Genomic DNA, 24154 nt, shown 5'->3' with positions numbered 1-24154 from the left:
TGATGCCTGTGTCTAAAGTGTGCTTAATTTGGTTGCAACATGGCATAAGCAATGTTGTTCAGCATAAACAGGCTGAATTTTTAGCTCAGTCATCATTTTGGAACATACTGGCAGCACAAGAATGTTAGCAGGATAAAGTTAGTAAGATGTTTATAAGAATAAAACTGGACTGTAGTAAGTACTCTATCTGTGGGATTCCAGTCATTTCTTATGCTCCATTTCTGATCCCCTCAGCTTCAGCAGTCCTTGGATCAGCTGCTGCTAGGGCTCTGAGGAACTTCACAGGGGTGTGACTTAACACTATCTAATCTTAAGCTGGAGCAGCAGTTGAACAGTGCTGGAATGACTTTGAGGAGATACCCCACGTCCAAGGGCAGAGAAGCCCCAGCAAGATGGTAGGCACTGGAGAGGCGGCTTCGTTGTAATGGAGCAACTTTGGGGAGATATCCCACGTCCAAGGGCAAAGGAAAAGCCCCAGCAAGATGGTAGGAGGGGCGAAATCATGAAATCGCATTTAGAATCAAACTCCATACCCGCCAGAGATGCTCAAAGGGCTCAAACAAACCACAGATCCACCAGGACACAGAGATCCACAGAGACTGAGACAGAATTGTGTTTGAGTGTCTCCTCTGGGTACAGGTCAGCAATGGACTGCTACAGGGGCAGGGGCTCTGGGTGCAATAGACCTGGGAATGGCACAAGCCCTCTTGGAGGAGGTTGCCATTAGCCCCACCATAGAGCCACCAGAACTTACACAGAACTGGGGAAACAGACTCTTGGAGGGCACAAACAAAACCTTATGTGCACCAGGACCCAGGAGAAAGGAGCAGTGACCCCACAAGAGACTGACCTAGACTTGCCCGTGAGTGTCCAGCAGTCTCTGGGGGAGGTGTGGGTAGCAGTGGCCTGTTGCAGAGTTTGGGGCACTGAGTGCAGCAGTGCTTGCATGGAACCTTTTGAAGGAGTTGCCATTATCTTCATTACCTCCACCATAGTTTGGCCTCAGGTCAGATAACACAGGGAGGGAATACAGCCCCTCCCATCAACAGAAAATTGGTTTAAAGATTTACTGAGCATGGCCCTGCCCATCAAAACAAGACCCAGATTTCCCCCTCAGTCTCTCCCATCTGCAAGCTTCCATAAGCCTCTTATCCTTCTCCATCAGATGGCAGACAGAATGAAAACCACAATCACAGAAAACTAACCTATCTGATCACATGGAACACAGCCTTGTCTAACTCAATGAAACTATGAGCCATGCCATGTAGGGCTATCCAAGATGGAAGGGCCATGGGGGAGAGTTCTGACAAAATGTGGTCCACTGGAGAAGGGGATGACAAACAACTTCAGTATTGTTGCCATGAGAACCCCATGGACTGTATGAAAAGGCAAAAAGATAGGACACTGAAAGATGAACTCCGCAGGTTGGTAGGTGTCCAATATGCTACTGGAGATCAGTGGAGAACTAACTCCAGAAAGAATGAAGAGACAGAGCCAAAGTAAAAGCAATGCCCAGTTGTGGATGTGACTGGTGATGGAAGTAAACTCCAATGCTGTAAAGAGCAATATTGCATAGGAATCTGGAATGTTAGGTACATGAATCAAGGCAAATTGGAAGTGGTCAAACAAGAGATGGCAAGAGTGAACATCAACAATTTAGGAATCAGCAAACTAAAATGGACTGGAATGCGGGAATTTAACTCAGATAACCATTATATCTACTACTGTGGGCAAGAATCCCTTAGAAGAAATGGAGTAGCCATCATAGTCAACAAAAGAGTTTGAAAACCAGTACTTGAATGTATCTAAAAAACAAGAGAATGATCTCTATTTGTTTCCAAGGCTATCCATTCAATACCAAATAATCCAAGTCTATGCCCCAACAAGTAATGCTGAAGAAGCACAAGTTGAATGGTTCTATGAAGACCTAAAAGAGCTTCTAGAACTAACACCTAAAAAAGATGTCCTTTTCATTATAGAGGACTGGAATGCAAAAGTAGGAAGCCAAGAAATAACTGGAGTAACAGGCAAATTTGGCTTTGGAGTACAAAATGAAGCAGGTCAAAGGCTAACAGTTTTGCCAGGAAAATGCACTGGTCATAGCAAACACCCTCTTCCAACAGCACAAGAGAAGACTCTACACATGGACATCACCAGATGGTTGACACTGAAATCAGATTGATTATATTACCCAAAGATGGAGAAGCTCTATACAGTCAGCCAAAATAAGACCAGGAGCTGACTGTGGCTCAGATCATGAATTCCTTATTGCCAAATTCAGACTGAAATTGAAGAAAGTAGGAAAACCACTAGACCACTCAGGTATGACCTAAATCAAATCCTTTACGATTATACAGTGGAAAGTGAAGTCGCTCAGTCGTATCCGACTCTTTGCGACCCCATGGACTGTGGCCTATCAGGCTCCTCAGTCCATGGGATTTTCTAGGCAAGACTGCTGGAGTGGATTGCCATTTCCTTCTCTAGGGGATCTTCCCAAGCTGACAAATATATTCAAGGGATTATATCTAATAGACAGAGTGCCTGAAGAACTATGGACAGAGGTTTGTGACATTGTACAGGAGGCAGGGATCAGACCATCCCCAAGAAAAAGAAATGCAAAAGGCAATTGTTGTCTGAGGAGGCCTTACAAATAGCTGTGAAAAGAAGAAAAGGGAAAGACATACCATTTGAATGCAGAGTTCCAAAGAATAGCAAGGAGAGATAAGAAAGCCTTCCTCAGCTATCAATGCAAAGAAACAGAGGAAAACAACAGAATGGGAAAGACTAGAGATTTCTTCAAGAAAATTAGAGATACCAAGGGAACATTTCATGCAAAGATGGGCTCAATAAAGGACAGAAATGGTAGGGACCTAACAGAAGCACAAGATATTAAGACAAAGTCAGAAGAATACAGAGAAAATCTATACCAAAAAAGGCCTTCAAGACACAGATAATCATGATGGTGTGATCACTCACCTAGAGCCAGACATACTGGAATGTGAAGTCAAGTAGGCCTTAGGAAGCATTACTACAAACAAAGCTAGTGGAGGTGGTAGAATTCCAGTTGAGCTATTTCAAATCCTAAAAGATGATGCTGTGAAAGTGCTGCACTCAATATGTCAGTAAATTTGGAAAACAGCAGTGGGCACAGGACTGGAAAAGGTCAGTTTTCATTCCAATCCCAAAGAAAGGCAATGCCAAAGAATGCTCAAACTAACCGCTCAATTGCACTCATCTCACACATTAGCAAAGTAATGCTCAACATTCTCCAAGCCAGGCTTCAACAGTATGTGAACCATGAACTTCCTGATGTTCAAGGTAGGTTTAGAAAAGGCGAGGGAACCAGAAATCAAATTGCCAACGTTTGCTGGATCATCGAAAAAGCAAGAGAGTTCCAGAAAAACATCTGCTTTATTGACTATGCCAAAGCCTTTGACTGTGTGGATCACAACAAACTGTGGAAAATTCTGAAAGAGATGGGAATACCATACCACCTGACCTGCCTCCTGGGAAATCTGTATGCAGGTCAGGATGCAACAGTGAGAACTGGACATGGAACAACAGGCTGGTTCCAAATTGGGAAAGGAATACGTCAAGGCTGTATACTGTTGCCCTGATTTAACTTATATGCAGAGTACATCATGAGTTGCTGGACTGTATGAAGCAGAAGCTGGAATCAAGATTGTCTGGGAAAATATCAATAACTTTAGATATTCAGATGACACCTCACTTATGGAAGCATGTGAAGAAGAACTGAAGATCCTCTAAGCTCAACATTCAGAAAACTAAGATCATGGCATCTGGTTCCATCACTTTATTGCAAATAGATGGAGAAACAATAGAAACAGTGAGAGAATTTATTTTGGGGGGCTCCAAAATCTCTGCTGATGGTGACTGCAGCCATGAAATTAAAAGATGCTTGCTCCTTGGAAGAAAAGTTAGATCAACCTAGACAGCATATTAAAAAGCAGAGACATTACTTTTCCAACAAATGTCCATCTAGTCAAAGCTATGGTTTTCCAGTAGTTATGTATGGATGTGAGAGTTAGACTATAAAGAAAGCTGAGTGCTGAAGAATTGCTGCTTTTGAACTGTGGTGTTGGAGAAGACTCTTGCAAGCCTCTGGACTGCAAGAAAATCTAATCAGTCCATCCTAAAGGAAATCAGTCCTGAATATTCATTGGAAGGACTGATGCTGAAGCTAAAACTTCAATACTTTGGCCACCTGATGTGAAGATCTAACTCATTTGAAAAGACCCTGATGCTGGGAAGGATTAAAGGCGGGAGGAGAGGGGAACGACAGAGGATGAGATGGTTGGAAGACATCACCGACTTGATGGGCATGAGTTTGAGTAAGCTCCAGGAGTTGGTGATGGATAGGAAAGCCTGGCCTGCTTCAGTCAATAGGGTCACAAAGAGTTGGACATGACTGAGCGACTGAACTGAACTGAATTTCAGGTCATATAGTCTCTCACCTCTGCCTCAGGGCTTTCCTGTTTATTAAACATGGACAGTTACTTCTGAGAGGCAGCAAGAGTTAATACCTAGTATAGTGAAAACTTTGATGGAAGTTAGTAGGAAATTACTTCCCTTTTCCTTTTCCTCATTATCTGTGTGCTCAAACAATGGTCCTGAGATTTAGTCTATACATATATTCTCTCAGAGGAAGCCCTCAGGAAATCAAGCAATTGATTGCATTTGTCGGCAGCCACCTGATAACACATTCTCTTAATTTTCCCCTCTTCACTCCTGCTTCACACTCTTTGTGTCTTTTCTTCTGCTCCCTGGTACTGCAGTCTCTAATTACACATTAACACTTAAAGCTATTTCTATTGTTCCATTTTCTGGGGAACGTTGGCCCAGACACGTAATAACATTATTACTTAATTAAGAGACCCATGTGAAATATAATAAAATATGAGATAAGCATTTCTAGCTGTATATGGATATTAAAAAATTATGTTTAGTTTACTGCAATGAAATTTGTTTGCTTCACTTTTTGAATTTAATTTCCACTTCCTCTTTTCACTACTGCACACACAAAGGGACTCTGGTCATCAGTCTTCTAACAGGTGTGTGCTGGGGAATCTGTGATCAATAAATAGCTTTTAATGACTTCTGAGTTGTTTTAATAGAAACTTCAGTGATGCATAATATGGAGGTGAAACCGATTTTTATCTCCCCTCAGAATTATGAAGCCGACTTCAAACTACTTTATAATATCTTTGGATCTTTGAAATAGTTATGTGAGGTAAGCAGGAAATCAGGTTTATTTATCTTTCATAGGACTCTAACTGGGGTTCAGGGAGATAAGGAGACTTACCTTAGAGGTCACAGAGGAAATCATTGTCAGAAGTAGAATTGTTGGTTTACCAAAATTTTATTCTTTCCCGTATGATCTCCTTTACACCAAGAGTTTACAGACCTTGGATCTTTTAAATATCTTTTAAATAGCCATAGCATCTATGGCTCCGAGAAGGCAATGGCACCCCACTCCAGTACTCTTGCCTGGAAAATCCCATGGACGGAGAAGCCTGGTGGGCTGCAGTCCATGGGGTCGCTAAGAGTCGGACATGACTGAGCGACTTCACTTTCACTTTTCACTTTCATGCATTGGAGAAGGAAATGGCAACCCGCTCCAGTGTTCCTGCCTGGAGAATCCCGGGGACGGTGGAGCCTGATGGGCTGCTGTCTACGGGCTCGCACAGAGTCGGACACGACTGAAGGGACTTAGCAGCAGCAGCGTCTATGGCTAGCATTTCTGACAGTCTGATCTTTTAATTTTTTCACTTGTTCAAAAGTTTTCTAGTTTATATGATGTAATAGAAAATATATAATATGTAACAACGTGAACTTGAATGGATCAATTCTATAAAAGAAGCAAATTACATTTCATCTTTATGTATCTTATGCCTTTTTTGCTCTTATTATTATGATATTGTTATTCTCAGCTCTTTTGAACATTATTTATTGAGATATAATTGATGCACAGTTTTATATGTTACAGGTGTACAGCATATTGTGATTCACAGTTTTTAAAGGTTATACTCCATTCATAGTTATTTTAAAATATTGGCTATGTTCCTTGTGTTGTACAATATGTCTTGTAGCTTACTTACTGTATGCAGAACAGTTTATACCTCTTTATCCCCTACTCTTTCTTGCCCCTCCTCCATTCCTCTTCCCATTGGTTTTCACAAGTTTGTTCTCTGTATCTGTGTCCCATGTCTTTTTATAAATGCTTATTATTTATTCTGAGTATCTTTCACTTGTTTATTAAAAAATATATTATACAAAGCTCTTTGCTTCTCTCCTCCAATTTTTATATATCCTCATTAAAGCTCTCACTAGAACAAACTGTGAGATTGGCTGTTTCTACAAATAAAAGGAAATGTTTCTGTTCTGTTTATTGAGAGTAGTCTTATACTGCTATAGGGGGATTTATATCCATAGCTCTCATATATACTAATAAGATATGTAAGCATAAATAATCAGTATATGAAAAGCAAGCACATTATATCTAAAGAATATAATAAGCATATTGTGTTATAAATAACTGATACAATTCTGGTTTTACATACCTGGACTAATCTTTGTACTATAAAAATTAAGTAGAATTTTAAATATAAAATACAAAATAGTTGTGATAAGCTAAGTTATATAAAGGTACAGTATTTCTTTACAATAATATGCCTCACATTTTTCTCTTCAATAGTTGGTGTCTATTTTTCACCATGAGATTTCTCAAATGATGGTTGAGGCATCAAATGAGTAATAATTAGCTACTGCTTAGGTAACAACAAATCCTATTTCAATATTTTCTGTAGGTACAATAAAGGGGAAACTGAAATTTTTTTTCTGTATGTCAACATTCTCACTCCTCATACTTCATTAAATCAAGATGAAATAAATCTCTGAAGACTGAAGTACAAATTTTAGAGCTGTATTGATTTAACCTTCCCTTTGTAAATATTTCATAGTTCTATAATGTGCAAATGCAGTCACACATAGAACAAAGAATTGCACTTTTTTGTTAGTATGCAGAGGGAGTAACTGACAGCTTTTATTATACCATTTAGGAAATAATACACATGAAAATGTGGAAGGATATTTCGTTATTATTACGGAATGTCAAGAATTGATGAAACGTTGTTTATAAAGGAAGAAATTTGTAGAGAATATTTTAAATGTACCATTTTCCACATATAAATCCATTTACCTTTTATAACCTAAAATTTTTTCTCATTTTTTTCAAGTTATTTATTGGTTCTTTTCATATGAGGGGCTTTTTTTTTTTTTTTGTCAATCTTTGTCTCTCCCTCATTGACACTGAAGAAACTCAGAATTTAAATATGTGGTATTATGGAAACTTCTTCTATATCAGCACACTGTGAAGTCACAGAGATATAAAAATAAATATATTTCATTGAAGGATCCATTAAGGAAGAAGTAACCTTTCTCATTTAAGGGTTGGGAGTAAGGCTGTAAAAATGACAAATATGTTATATCACTGCTTAATGTTTTCTCTTTTTAAGCTTTATATAAAAATAAAGTTGTATCCAACCCAGAAGATTTTAGTGAATGTTGATATATCAAGACATAACAGAATTCATTGTCTGCTGCCATAGAAGTGACATCAAAAAAAGGAGGGCTATTTGCTATTTTAATATGGACTTTGCTAAGAAGGCAGAGAAAATTGATCTAATGGTGAATAAGAGACTAGTATCATGAGCTATCAGTTTGACCTGCTTTATTAGACAAAAATTTCGTAATTGCACACATGTACACACACATACACAAACAAATATTTTAGGAAAATATTGTTACATACTTATAGACCAGCAACTTGGTGCTCTGAAACAAAAATTCAATCTACATCAAGGCAGACTGCATTCAGAAATCTACTGATGAACCTCAGGACATGGTAAAGAGAGTTTTGTCTAACAGGGGCCAGAGCTTTTCATTAGAGGGCAAACTTTAATCAGTATAGACAGACTTCTCAATATTGACTCTGTGCTGATTTATAAAACTTTCCCATGAAAATAATAATACAGATATATAAAAGAAAGGGTAACTATATTCAATTTTTTGGATTTATTCTTTAAGACTGGATGGCTACTTCTTGTTACTGTATTGGTAGGGTGTGTTATGTGTTCTGTGTGTGAGCATTCACATATATTTGAAAGAGTGGGGGTTTCCCACATGGCACAGTGGTTAAGAATGCTAATGCAGGAGACATAAGAGACATGGGTTTGATCCCTGGGTTGGGAAGATTCCATGGAGTAGGAAATGGCAACTTATATTCTTGCCTGGAAAATTCCATGGATAGAGGGGCCTGCAGACTATAGTCACAAAGAGTCAGACAGGACTAGAATGACTAAGCAGGTGATACTGCTCCTAGTGATCTGACTTTAAGTTGGTTTTATTTTCTTGGAGAAAGTTTGAGCTTTAACATTTCTGATTTTTTTCTTCTTAGAATTTTCTCTATATATTTCCTCTTGCCCATTCAAGTTAAAGCATAAGGAAAGTAGGCTACTCATCCCTCTAAGCCTGCTCTTTTGTCAGTGAATATGTGTATAAAAAAATCTTGTTATTTGGGAATCATAGCTATTTTGTGATGTTAAAGCCTCATTTTTCCTAATTATTTTCAATTCTTTTTCCCCATGCCTATTTCTAGGACAAATCTTGGCTATCTATTCTTCAAGCCTACTATAATCTGAAATGTAGTTATTTATTTCATTCCACAAGTATTTATTGATCACTTGCTGGATATACACCTGCAGTGTAAGTTTGAGTGTAGAAAGCCCTCCATCTCTAGGACAATCTGCTTTACTTATCTGCCCCCTTACTAAGTTTTAAAAAGTGTCCAGGCATGATGGAGTCACTTCTTAGTATATGTAAATTACTTTACTTGGAGGATAAAAATAAATATTCCATTGAAAGTGGTATCAAATAGTCTTTCTCATCTAAGAGTTTAAAGGTTTTATTTATTTGTTTATGTGTTTGTTTTTGGTTTTTGCTTCCTCCCTCCCCAGAGCCACCCTCCATGGAGCCTCCTGACTCCCTTAGGAAGCCTGGTCCAGGCTGCCCAACTAGCTAAGCACCCACTCTCTGCCAAGTTTCAGAGGCCAGGGTATGTAAAGTACCCTTCTAGGCTCATGCCTGCCCTGTGGGGCTTAGGGAAGGGCCCAGGTTGGTTTTCTAGTCACAGTGTCTTTTGGTGGCCCCAGGAGAACAGAAGACAGGAGGTGAGGGCAGCACCTGACTCCAGAAGGCCTAAGCATGGGACCAAGCCTGCACAGAGTGCCAGGCCCTGATGGAGAGCTGCTGGGGCCAGGGGGAAGGAGAGGGTGACTTCTCATCTGTGCGCCACAAAGACCCTGTGGCTGCTGTGAGCCTGGTTAGGTAGGGGTAACTTTAGCCCAATCAGGGGTGAAAAAATAGGCTCAGAGAAAAGATTGGAGCAGTCCAGGAAGGGGCCGATCACTAATGAAGCTGACTTCCTGGGGCACCACCCTTCTCAGTGTCTCCCAGGCCAAGTTCTACGGCAGAGCCCTTCTTCCCCACCAGCACCCCTAGTTTCATCCCTGTGAGATATTTCCTAACCTGTAAACTGCCTCATGCTTGCTCCCCAGCCCCTCTAGCTGATGGGAATTGTTCCAGGCCCTCATTCCTAGTGAGCACCAGAGTAGCAGGGCCCAGGTGGCACTGGCCTCCTGGAACACTGTCCACAGCCTAGAGCCTCAGGGCTCTGTTGTTCCTTTTGGAGTGGAGGGGGAGACTGGTCTACCCCAGCCCTGAAGGGCTTCTCCATGCGTGGGTCCCCTCTAGGAACTGACAACCCCCCCAGACAACCCCCACCCCCACTCCCTGGCTGGAAGACATCTATCTAGAAAGAGAGGGAGACAAAGCAAGCAAAGGGAACAGAACATGTGTTACATATCTGTTTATTTCATTTATTCAGCACTCAGTATAAACAAATGCTTATTGTATGCTTCTTTGTACCAGACACTATATAGTAATTTGAGAACTGGAAAGTGTGAACAAAACAGAAAAAATTCCCCTCAAGGAGCTTACATTCTACTAGGGGAAGTAGGCAACAAACAATAACGATATAAATAAAAAAGTAATTTTTATGATATGGTTAGAAGGTTGTAACCCCTGTAAGGGTGGGGGGAAATAGATCAGGGTAAGTGAGATCAGGAGTGCTTGTGGGCAGCAGCAGTTTTAAGGGATGATCATGGGATGATCAGCATAGACTTCCTTGGGAAGGTATTCTGAGCTGAGTCTTGATAGAGGTGACAGTTAGCCAAGCAGATATTTGGGAAAGGACTCTCCAGGCCAGAGAAACATCTAGAGTAAATTGGAAACCACACAAAGGTGGTCAGTGCTACTATGGAGATATTGAGTGAAGTAAGGGTGCATGCGTGCTAAGTTGCTTAGTCAAGCCTGATTCTTTGTGACCCTATGGACTGTAGCCCACCAGGTTCCTCTGTTCATAAGATTTTTCAGGCAAGAATAGTGGAGCAGCTGCCATTTCCTTCTCCAGGGATCTTCCCGACCCAGCAATGGTACCTTCATCTATTATCCCTCCTTTTGACAGGCAGGTTCTTTACCAATGAGCCACCAAGTAAGGGAATTATTGGTGGGCTATTATTTAGGGCCATTGACTGACCTGATGTACACTTGAAAGGAATATTATGGTTACTATGTGGAAAATAGACCATCACAGAGGAAGAGGAGAAGTAGCGTGGGAGGAAGGAGGCTTGCATGTCCAAGTGGGAGGTGATGGTGACTCAGACTTGGGTCATAGCAGAGAAAATAGTCAGAAGTGATCAGATTCTGGCTATTTTGAACATATCCAAAGTTCTAGACCGTTGTGTGTAAAAGAAAATGAGAAGCCAAAGATGATGTCAACAGTTTTGACCTAAACAATGGTAATGACAGAATCACTGTCAAAGAATGCAAAGGAAAGGGTTTGTGTAGGGTAAGACCAGAATTTCAGTTTCAGACAACCAAATGAAGAAGTAAGGAAATTAGTTTGATGAGTCTAGACTTCTAGAGGAAGGTCTGGGCTAGAGATACCACTTTATGAGTCATTAGCATATAGAAAATAGAGAAAGGCAGTCGAATTGGATAAGCTCGCCCACTGAAGTGTGTGTTGATGGAGAACAAGAAATGATATGAGATGCTGAATTACTCTAATAGTAGGAGAAACGCTGGGCTGGATGAAGCACAAGCTGGAATCAAGATTGCTGGGAGAAATATCAATAACCTCAGATACGCAGATGACACCACCCTTATGGCAGAAAGTGAAGAAGAACTAAAGAGAGCCTCTTGATGAAAGTGAAAGAGGAGAGTGAAAAAGTTGGCTCAAAGCTCAGAAAACAAAGATCATGGCATCCGGTCCCATCACTTAATGGCAAATAGATGGGGAAACAGTGGCTGACTTTATTTTTCTGGGCTCCAAAATCACTGCAGATGGTGATTGCAGCCATGAAATTAAAAGATGCTTACTCCTTGGAAGGAAAGTTATGACCAACCTAGACAGCTTATTAAAAAGCAGAGACATTACTTTGCCAACAAAGGTCCATCTAGTCAAGGCTATGGTTTTTCCAGTGGTCATGTATGGATGTAAGATTTGGACTATAAAGAAAGCTGAGCACTGAAGAATTGATGCTTTTGAACTGTGGTGTTGGAGAAGACTCTTGAGAGTCCCTTGGACTGCAAGGAGATCCAACCAGTCCATCTTAAAGAGATCAGTCCTGAATGTTTATTGGAAGGACTGATGTTGAAGCCAAAACTCCAATACTTTGGCCACTTCATGCCAAGAGCTGACACATTTGAAAAGACCCTATTGATGGGAAAGATTGAAGGCAGGAGGAGAAATGGATGACAGAGGATGAGATGGTTGGATGGCATCACTGACTCAATGGGCATGAGTTTGAGTAAATTCCGGGAGTTGGTGATGGACAGGGAGGCCTGGCCTGCTGCAGTCCATGGGGTTGCAAAGAGTTAGACATGACTGAGCAACTGGACTGAGCGACTGAACTGAACTGAACTGAACTGTAACAGTAGGAGGCTGAGGAGAAGGTGGGGAAGGTGAAAACATGAAAAACCAAGATAGTATTTTGTCCTGGAAGGCAAATTAAGAAGTCTATCAAGGAAGAGGAGTGGCCAACTCTGGTAAATGCTTATAGGTCAAAGGAGAAGGGGACTGAGAATTAACAATCAGAAATTGGCAGGGAGGGCTTCAGATAAAAGACTTTAAGTAAATTCCTTTCCTTCACAAGACAAATACTAGAATATTCCAAGAGGCAATGCGTCTGTAATCATTAAGAACATATCTTTAGAATCAAATCGATATGGACCTCGGTCCCAGCTCTGCCTCAGGTTAGTTTCTGACTTTGGGATAGTAAGTCCTTCCTGAACATCAGTTTCCTCCTGCTTAAAAATTAGTAGTAATATACACTTCATAAAGTGGTTGGAGGAATTAAATATTTAACTGCTGATCTTCTTCCTGATATTTGCTTGCGTGCTAAGTCACTTCAGTCGTGTCCAACTCTTTGTGACCCTGTGGATTGTAGTCTGTCAGGCTCCTCTGTCCATGGGTATTCTCTAGGCATGAATACTGACTGTAGTGGGTTGCCATGCCCTTCTCTAGGGGATCTTCCCAACCCAGGGATTGAACCTGTGTCTCTTATGTCTCCTGCATTAGCAGGCGGGTTCTTTATGAGTAGCACCACGTGATAAGCGCTCCTGATATTTGATGAGTGAAAATAAATGGGAGTTATGATTATTGTAAGTCTGGTTATAGTTATCATTAAACCTAGTAGTCAAGGCCACCTTAAATGTGATTCTAATTCACCTATTCAGCCCAGATGTTCACCATGTTCCCTTATTTCAGTCCAAAGTTACCTCCCATCATCCCCAGAATATTCTTAATGTTTTAATGCTTTCTCTTTTCCCTTGTTAGCCCATATGTTTTTCTCAGGTTAGAATACCTCCCACCCATCTCTGCCTATCAGGAGCCCTCATATTCTTCAAACTCTCACTCAGGTCCTGTTCTCTTCTGGAATGCTTCCTTTATCACTTCAGTCAGATGCAGTTTTAATCTTCTTGGAATTCATTTAACTCTAATAACTGCACTATCAATATATCTCTAGTACACACCACATCAAGAATATGAATCTGTTTACATGATCTATTTCCTTGAACTACAGTGTGGGTTCTAAGAGGTTAGTGATGTCTGTCCCACCTTAAAGGTACAACAGTCCTTTGGTGTTGGTAGATGATGATGTTATTTCTCTGGAACTGTTTCATAGCTGGACTCTTCTCCACTTTTGAGGGCTAATCTTTAGATCCTTCCATGTAGTGAAACAAAGAACCCTTGAAAATTATGAAGCCTTTTAAAGATGATGTTCAAATGGTCAAAAGATTTCTGTGAGAACTTGAGCAGTAATTCTACTTCTCAAGAAAATAAAAGGATGATCTTTAGGACCAAATGAGAAAGTATATATAAAATATCTAAAAGATGTCAAACACAGAAGAACACTAAAAGTAGTAATTTACTAATATTATTCACAAAAGCACATTTTGTATTCAACTTTATGTCTCTAAACATAGGTATTTCAGACTCATATTTAAGTAAAATTTATTAGCGCTATTGTACATGCTAGATACTGTGCTAGGTGCATTCTTAGGTATTACCACATATGATTCCTACTATAAAACAATCTTATAGCTGAATTTTTTTTTTTTTAATAAATGAGCAATTTGGGTTTGAATGACTTAGCACTTTGTCTAACATCACATATTTAATGTCTCCAGATTCCAAGTTTAATGTTCTTTCATATGTATTGGCAATAATTATAATATCAGTATTTATTAAGCACTGAATCTACATAATGCATTATACTCAATCATATAGGACACCATTTAATTCTCATGATATACCCATGAGGAAGCTGCCAAAGACTCAGTCAGGATTCAAGGAAGTCAGACCATTTTCCCAGGTTCACTCAGGTAAGCGTTGTGGAACAAGGATTTAAATCCAAATTGGTCTGATTCTGAAGTCAGTGGTTTTCCTACTCCTTACACTATCCATTGTTTTGGAGGCTTATCACTACCAAATGAGAGCCAGTTTGAGTGGGAGACACACAAATATTTTGCCTCAATGTGGTAACGTTGTAGACTGTTTCTTAAATGTCACTGGCCAGAAAACAATGGCTTGAGATCTCTCATTTGGTTTTTAATTGAATGGTTCATGGAACTCCTGAAATGTCTTCTGCATTTTTGACTCTAAATCCTTCCTCTCTTTCTTTGAATGGGTAATTTCATACATTGTTCAAGCCTTAGAATAGCTGAAACCTCTTCTGGGAAGCCTTTTCTTCTATTTCCTGTCTAAACAGTGCAGTGTTGACAAGTGTTCTCATGGTGCTCTGGACTAATCTGTATCACCCACCAATCATAATGCTATTCCTCTCTTCCCCTCCCCCAAAGTAGGTCTTTAAAGTTCATAGTCACCACAGAGCTGCAAACATGGAAAATGCTCAAAAAGTTTTGCTATTCTCAGTAGTATCTTTCACTGTTTCCTTGTAGTCAGTGAGTCATTTTTCAGCAAAAATAATTTTTTTTCTCAATTACTGATAGCATGTTTCTCCCCTACTTCCCACTCTGAAGTGGTTTTCCTCTTCCTATATTTTGGGAACAAGAACTTCATTTTATTTAAGAACGTTTTGCCAGATCATTCTTTCTTTGTTCTTAGGCCACCATTACCTCTGTTCTTTCCAGATGTGGAAAGTGACATTTTCTCTGAAACTGAATTGTGTTCCTTTTTGCTTATGTCTGAATTTTTGCTTTAGTTTTTGAGTGGTCTTTTTTTTTTTTTAAATTTTTTCAGTAGCTAGAGATCATTTCTATGAAGACCTACAAGACCTTCTAGAATTAACACCCAAAAAATATGTACTTCTCACTATAGGGAACTGGAATACAAAAGTAGGAAGTCAAGAGATACCTGGAATAATAGCAAAGTTGGGCTTGGAGTACAAAATGAAGCAGGTCAAAGGCTAACAGAGTTTTGCCAGGAAAATGCACAGGTCATAGCAAACACCCTCTTCCAACAACACAAGAGAAGACTCTAAACATGGACATCACCAGATGGTCAATAACAAAATCAGATTGATTATATTCTTTGTAGCCAAAGATGGAGAAGCTCTATACAGTCAGCAAAAACAAGACCAGGAGCTGACTCTGGTGCAGATCATGAAATCCTTGTTGCCAAATTCAGACTTAAATTGAAGAAAGTAGGGAAAACCACTAGACCATTCAGGTATGACCTATATAAAATCCCTTATGATCATACAGTGGAAGTGACAATTAGCTTAATGGGATTATATCTAATAAACATAGTGCCTGAAGAACTATGGACAGAGGTTCGTTACATTGTACAGGAGGCAGTGATCAGACCATCCCCAAGCAAAAAAAGAAAAAAGCAAAAAGGCAAACTGGTTGTCTGAGGAGGTCTTACAAATATCGGAGGAAAGAAGAGAAGCTAAAGGCAAAGCAGAAAAGGAAAGATATAGCATTTGAATGCAGAGTTCCAAAGATTAGCAAGGAGAGATGAGAATGCCTTCCTCAGTGATCAGTGCAAAGAAATAGAAGAAAGCAATAGAATGGGAAAGGCTAGAGATCTCTTCAAAAAAATTAGAGATACCAAGAGAACATTTCATGCAAAGATGGGCACAATAAAGGACAGAAATGATATGGACCTAACAAAAGAAAAAGATATTAAGAAGTGGCAACAATACACAGAAGAACTATATAAAAAAGATCTTCATGACTCAAATAAACACGATGGTGTAATCACTCACCTAGAGCCAGACATCCTGGAATGTGAAGTCAAGTGGGCCTTAGGAAGCATCACTATGAACAAAACTAGTAGAGGTGATGGAATTCCAGTTGAGCTATTTCAAATCCTAAAAGGTGATACTGTGAAAGTGCTGCACTCAATATGCCAGCAAATTTGGAAAATTCAGCAGTGGGCACAGGACTGGAAAAGGTCAGTTTTCATTCCAATCCCAAATAAATGCAGTGCCAAATAATGTTCAAACTACCATACAATTGCACTCATCTCACATGCCAGCAAAGTAACGCTTAAAATTCTTCAAGCAGACTTCAACAGTATGTGAACCATGAACTTCCAGATGTTCCAGCTGGATTTAGAAAAGACAGAGGAAAGAGAGTTCAAATTGCCAACATCTACTCGGCAGAAAAACATCTAGAAACTTGTAGAAAACTTGTGAAAAACATCTACTTCTGTTTTATTTCCTACGCTAAAGCCTTTGACTGTGTGGATCACAACAAACTGTAGAAAATTCTTAGAGATAGGAATACAGATGACCTTACCTGCATCCTGAGAAATCTGTATGCAGCAGATTAGAAGCAACAGTTAGAACTAAATGTGGAACAACAGACGGGTTTCAAATTGGGAAAGCAGTACATCAAGGCTGTATATTGTTACCCTGCTTATTTAGCTTATATGCAGAGTACATCATGCGAAATGCTCGGCCAGATGAAGCACAAGCTGGAATCAAGACTGTTGGGAAAAATATCAATAACTCCAGATATGAAGATGACACCACCCTTATGGAAGAAAGTGAAGGAGAACTAAAGAACCTCTTGATGACAGTGAATGAGGAGAGTGAAAAAGTTGGCTTAAAACTCAACATTCAGAAAACTAAGATCATGGTATCCGGTCCCATCACATCATGGTAAATAGATGGGGAAACAATGTAAACAGTGGCAGAATTTATTTTGGAGGGCTCCAAAATCACTGCAGATGGTGACTGCAGCCATGAAAGTAAAAGACGCTTGCTCCTTGGAAGAAAAGCTATGAGCAACCTAGACAGCATATTAAAAAGCAGAGACATTGGCAACAAAGTCCATCTAGTCAAAGTTATGGTTTTCCAGTAGTCATGTATGGATGTGAGAGTTGGACTATAAAGAAAGCTGAGTGCCAAAGAACTGATGCCTTTGCACTGTGGTGTTGGAGAAGACTCTTGAGAGTCCCTTGGACAGCAAGGAGCTCTAACCAGTATCCTAAATGAAATCAGTCCTGAATATTCATTGGAAGGACTGATGTTGAAGCTGAAACTCCTTTACTTTGGCCACCTGATATAGAGAACTGACTCATTGGAAAAGACCTTGACTCTGGGAAAGATTTAAGGGCGAGGAGAAGGGGATGACAGAGAATAAGATGGTTGGATCTCACCGATTCACCAACTTGATGGACACGAGTTTGAGCATGCTCCGGGAGTGGTGATGGACAGGGAAGCCTGGTGTGCTGCAGTCCATGGGGTCACAGTGATTTGGACACAACTGAGTGACTGAACTGAACTGAAAGATCATGTTCCAAGCATTCATGAATGAAATGATATGTAAATAGAAAATCACACACACTAATGCTATGACATTCCAAATCTCCTCTGACACAGAGGTGTGGACAGGGTCAGGATGCCTTCTATACTGCATCACGTGGATTATGATTTTCTCTTTCACCACCCTAACTAGACTGGCCACATCTAAGCTATGGTCTGGATAAATAGAGAATAACTCTTACTGATGTAGTTTCAGTCATCTTTCCAGACTCTCTTACCCCATGATTAGATGCTACAGAAACAAGAATTGGAATTAGCTGGTGGAGGTAGATACCATGGTGAAAGACCTAGCATATACTTGAGACATAGCACATTACTTTAAGGAAGACCTCCACTTTATTCTTAAGAGAAGTACATAAGAAGTGCTATAGCATGTTGGCGGTTGACTAAGGGGTACTCTTCTGTCAGATCCAGTTTCAAATTCTATTTCTGCAATTTGTTAGAAGTTAATATCTTGGACATGTGATTTTAACATCCCTGAAGTCCAGTTTATTAATATTTATGTATAAAATCATAGTCGATTAAGATTTGATAGGATATGTATGATTACAGTGTCTGCATGCAACAGGCACTAAATAAACAGTGATTATACACATTTTTGTTACATAGAGATTTACAAAGCATGTTTATAGAAAATCAATTTGTGAGAAAGATGAGCTCTATCTTCACTACATGCCCTAGGAACTTCATCATTTTTGGTCTCCCTGTCTCCTCTTTAGACCTTGTTCTATGAACATAGCAAGAGATGGTTTTATATTCACATTTTTGTCCATGGTACATAGTAAACCTTTAGTATTTTTTAGATGAGCTTTAGGGTGAATTTAACTCAGATGACCATTATATCTACTACTGTGGGCAAGATCCCTTAGAAGAAATGGAGTAGCCATCATAGTCAACAAAACAGCCTGAAATGCAGTACTTGGAGGCAATCTCAAAAATGACAGAATGATCTCTGTTCGGTTTCTAAGGCAAACCATTCAATATCACGGTAATCCAAGCCTATGCTCCAACCAGTAACGCTGAAGAAGCTGAAGTTGAATGGTTCTATGAAGACCTACAAGACCTTTTAGAACTAACACTCAAAAAAGATGTCATTTTCATTATAGGGGACTGGAGTGCAAAAGTCGGAGGTCAAGAACACCTGGAGTAACAGGGAAATTTGGCCTTGGAGTACAGAATGAAGCAGGGCAAAGGCTAATAGAGTTTTGCCAATAGAACACACTGGTCATAGCAAACACCCTCTTCCAACAGCACAAGAAAAGACTCTGCTGCTGCTGCTGCTGCTAAGTCATTTCAGTTGAGTCCAACTCTGTGCGACCCGAGATGGCAACCCACCAGGCTCCCCCATCCCTGGGATTCTCCAGGCAAGAATACTGGAGTGGGTTGCCATTTCCATCTCCAAGAAATGAAAGTGAAAAATGAAACTGAAGTCTCTCAGTCATGTCCAACTCTTCATAACCCCATGGACTGCAGCCTACCAGGCTCCTCCATGGGATTTTCCAGGCAAGAGTACTGGAGTGGGTTGCTCTACACATGGACATTACCAGATGGTCAACACCAAAATCAGACTGATTATATTCTTTGCAGCCAAAGATGGAAAAGCTCTATACAGTCAGCAAAAACAAGACCAGGAGCTGACTGGCTCAGATCATGAACTCCTTATTGCCAAAATCAGACTTAGGTTGAAGAAAGTGGGGAAAACCACTAGACCATTCAGATCAGATCAGTCACTCAGTCCTGTCCGACTCTTTGCAACCCCATGAATCGCAGTACGCCAGGCCTCCCTGTCCATCACCAACTCCCGGAGTTCACTCAGACTCATGTCCATCAAGTCAGTGATGCCATCCAGCCATCTCATCCTCTGGCCTCCCCTTCTCCTCTTGCCCCCAATCCCTCCCAGCATCAGAGTCTTTTCCAATGAGTCAACTCTTCGCATGAGGTGGCCAAAGTACTGGAGTTTCAGCTTTAGCATCATTCCTTCCAAAGAAATCCCAGGGCTGATCTCCTTCAGAATGGACTGGTTGGATCTCCTTGCAGTCCAAGGGACTCTCAAGAGTCTTCTCCAACACCACAGTTGAAAAGCATCAATTCATTGGCACTCAGCTTTCTTCACAGTCCAACTCTCACATCCATACATGACCACAGGAAAAACCATTCAAGTATGACTTAAATCAAATCCCTTATTATTATACAGTGGAAGTGAGAAATAGATTTAAGGGACTAGAACTGATAGAATGCCTGATGAACTATGGATGGAGGTTTGTGACATTGTACAGGAGACAAGGATCAAGACAATCCCTATGGAAAAGAAATGCAAAAAAGCAAAATGGCTGTCTGGAGAGGCCTTACAAATAGCTGTGAAAAGAAGAGAAGTGAAAAGCAAAGGAGAAAAGGAAAGATATAAGCATCTGAATGCAGAGTTCCAAAGAATAGCAAAGAGAGATAAGAAAGCTTTCCTCAGTGATCAATGCAAAGAAATAGAGGAAAACAACAGAATGGGAAAGATTAGGGATCTCTTCAAGAAAATTAGAGATACCAAGGGAATATTTCATGCAGAGATGGGCTCAATAAAGGACAAAAATGGTATGGACCTAACAGAAGCAGAAAATACTAAGAAGAGGTGGCAAGAATACACAGAAGAACTGTACAAAAAAGAGCTTCATGACCCAGACAATCACGATGGTGTGATCACTCACCTAGAGTCAGACTTCCTGGAATGTGAAGTCAAGTGGGCCTTAGAAAGCATCACTAAGAACAAAGCTAGTGGAGGTGATGGAATTCCAGTTGAGCTATTTCAATTCCTAGAAGATGATGCTGTGAAACTGCTACACTCAATATGCCAGTAAATTTGGAAAACTCAGCAGTGGCCACAGGACTGGAAAAGGTCAGTTTTCATTCCAATTCCAAAGAAAGGCAATGCCAAAGAATGCTCAAACTACCTCAGAATTGCACTAATTTCACATGCTAGTAAAGTAATGCTCAAAATTCTCCAAGCCAAGCTTCAGCCATGCATGAACTGTGAACTTCCAGATGTTCAAGCTGGTTTTAGAAAAGGCAGAGGAACCAGAGATCAAATTGCCAACATCCGCTGGATCATGGAAAAAGCAAGAGAGTTCCAGAAAAACATCTATTTCTGCTTTATTGACTATGACTTTTACATAGTCTTTAGTCATAGACTTTGACTACTGACTATGACTATGAGAAAGCCTTTGACTGTGTGGATCTCAATAAACTGTGGAAATTCTGAAAGAGATGGGAATACCAGACCACCTGACCTGCCTCTTGAGAAATCTATGTGCAGGTCAGGAAGCAACAGTTAGAACTGGACATGGAACAACAGACTGGTTCCAAATAGGAAAAGGAGTACGTCAAGCCTGTATATTGTCACCCTGCTTATTTAACTTCTATGCAGAGTACACCATGATAAACACTGGGCTGGAAGAAGCACAAGCTGGAATCAAGATTGCTGGGAGAAATATCAATAACCTCAGATATGCAGATGACACCACCCTTATGTCAGAGAGTGAAGAGGAACTAAAAAGCCTCTTGATGAAAGTGAAAGAGGAGAGTGAAAAAGTTGGCTTAAAGCTCAACATTCAGAAGACTAAGATCATGGCATCTGGTCCCATCACTTCATGGGAAATAGATGGGGAAACAGTGGAAACAGTGTCAGACTTTATTTTTGGGGGCTCCAAAATCGCTGCAGATGGTGACTGCAGCCACGAAATTAAAAGACGCTTACTCCTTGGAATAAAAGTTATGACCAACCTAGACAGTATATTGAAAAGCAGAGACATTGCCAACAAAAGTCCATCTAGTCAAGGCTATGGTTTTTCCTGTGGTCATATATGGATGTGAGAGTTGGACTGTGAAGAAAGCTGAGTGCCAATGAATTGATGCTTTTCAACTGTGGTGTTGGAGAAGACTCTTGAGAGTCCCTTGGACTTCAAGAGATCCAACCACTCCATCCTAAAGGATATCAGTCCTGGGTGTTCTTTGAAGGACTGATTATAAAGCTGAAACTCCAATACTTTGGCTACCTCATGCAAAGAGTTGACTCATTGGCAAAGACCCTGATGCTGGGAGGGATTGGAGGCCGGAGGAGGTGGGGACGACAGAAGATGCGATGGCTGGATGGCATCGCTGACTCGATGGAGGTGAGTTTGAGTAGACTCAGGCAGTTGGTGAAGGACAGGGAGGCCTGGCGTGCTGAAATTCATGGGGTCACAAATAGTCAGACACGACTGTGCGACTGAACTGAACTGAGGGAGGTTAGTGACCATGTTAAGGTCTCTCAGCAAGAAGGGTGTCTGTCAATGAATTCATAAGTAATCAGCTTTCTGCTCTGCTTTTCCAACGGTGGCATGTCTGGTAGTAATATCACATCCATTGGTGGTCTAGACCCTAAGGAAGTTTTCTTATTTTTATATATGATTTTAGCTAAAAATTTCCATTCTTTTAGCTCTGAGAGTTGAAGTTAATATGAGGTCTTAATATGGGAATAAGAAGTAAGGAAGAAGCCATTAAAGGCTTAAAGTCTGCAGTGCTTTTGTAGAGGTAGTTCCTTCTGTAGAGTGAAGACTGCAGTTGGAGTGGCATTGTAGCTTTGGGTCTTGTTAGTTCATTTTTTCTAAGGCATAATTACTGAATTGGACACACTTTGTAAATTGGCTATGAGAGTGACAATGTTTGCAAGCCTTTTGTTTATGTGCTTTGAGGTCAAAAGAAGTTCTTTAGATCTCATTTTAATGTTTCTTATCTCTAGACAGATCCTTCCCATTAATTGGTGTATGCTTTCCCTCCCTTAGTGAATATCTGTTGAGAAATATAAATGTTAAATGACTCACTTTCATCTGAGGGAATGTTTCCCACATTGTAGAATGAAGCATCATAAATAATGATCAACAGCATTTTTGTTTTTTCCTAATAGATAATCAAAGCCAGACTTTTAGTAACTTGGCATTTTTTAAAACCACTGCATTCCTTGATGAGTCTATTTCACAACTCCCCAATTAGTGTGAAGCCATTAAAAAGATCTAGAGAGAATATTGTGGTTCAAAATGAGAGAAACTGAAGCATAAAGTAGGATAAAATCTAAATTATATATAAAGACTCTGAACTACCTGAAAGATACAATATACAACCTATTGTCAGATTATGGTTTTGGGTCTTTACATTTAAATTTTTAATCCATTTTTAGCTTTTTTGGGTGTGTATGGTATGTGATCTATTAAAGTAGCAAGTCACCATATTGTACATGTGAAACTAATATAATATTATACGTCAACTACACGTCAATTTAAAAACAATGACCGTATATATAATACGAGGTTTGTGTGTAGCTCAGGGAAGACCGATGAAGAATTCTGAAACTATGATTTAGTCAAATGCTGGCAAATAGGTTTTCTCTAATGAATCAGGCTTCCCTGGTGGCTCAGTCAGTAAAGAATCTGCCTGCAGTGCAGGAGACCAGGTTTGATCTGAGGGTCGGGAAGATGCCCTGGCGAAGGAAATGGCAACCCACTCCAGTATTCTTGCTTGTAAAATCCCATAGACAGAGAAGAGTCTGCTGGGCTATATAGTCCATGGGGTCACAAGAGTTGGACACAACTTAGTGACTAAACCATCACCTTCTCATGAATTACCTCAGATCGAAAAATACTCAGGGGTATTTTTTTTAAAGCAGTTAAAGCTGCTTCTCTCTTCATGAGGAAGAGAGCTACGGGTTCACAGCAGTGTTACACAACGAGTGTAGAAAGGAGTGACAGCATCCACCCCTCCGCTTTGCCTCTGTGAACCTAGACAAAGGCTCAGGTTCGTTCTGGAAAGAAAATGAATCTACTTCATTACTCTCATCATTTCCCTAAATACGTTCTGGATATCTCCTCAGATACTTCCAGATAATTTATCTTAACTCTTCTTTTTCAGATGAAATCTGGGGCAGACACTTGCATATGTTAACTAAGAAGGGGGTAGATTAAAGATGCTTCGCGTTCTTGAGTTGTTATCTCTTCTAGAGCTTGCTGACAACAGGAACAAACTTGGGTAGGTTTCTGTAGCTTTCTCTGCAGAAGACCCTTTTGGCATCTGATGAAACATAAAGCTCTTTGTGGTGTTGGGCATCTCCAAATGAAACACCAAATGAAAATATTACAGGACCGTTTATCAGAGTCTCTTTTTCATGAAATCACTGTCCTTGAGCTACCATTGAGAAATAATAAATTTTTTCTTTAGCATAATTTCCCTCAGGTCATGTGTAACTAGAGTTTATATTAGGAAGGCCCCAAATGGATCTCTTGTGTTTCACTGCACTGCTATGGCTAATCTGTAAAAGAGGCTGTCTATCTAACAACTGTGTGTAGTTGCTTCTGAAGAGTCTTTCCAGAATCTGCTCCCAAACTTAATGACTAAAATTCCAGTGCAAGACAAATCTTGAAAACTCATTTACTTAGGAAGCTGACTCCCTATAGGTTAATAAGTTATGGACCAAAGTATTGAATTATCAGGTGCTTGTGATCAACTGTGTGTGCATATAGTTGGAGATCTATCAGTGTTTGCATTCTTAATTTCCTTCTGTGACCTATAGTAAATCTCTAAATGTGCCAAAAAAGGTACGTCTAGTCAAAGCTGTGGTTTTTCCAGTAGTCAAGTATGGATGTGAGAGTTGGACTATAAAGAAAGCTGAGCACCAAATAATTGATGCTTTTGAACTGTGG

Source organism: Bos javanicus, chromosome 8 (assembly GCF_032452875.1).
Source record: "Bos javanicus breed banteng chromosome 8, ARS-OSU_banteng_1.0, whole genome shotgun sequence".
Taxonomy (NCBI): Eukaryota; Metazoa; Chordata; class Mammalia; order Artiodactyla; family Bovidae; genus Bos; species Bos javanicus.
This window is presented reverse-complemented; position numbering follows the sequence as displayed.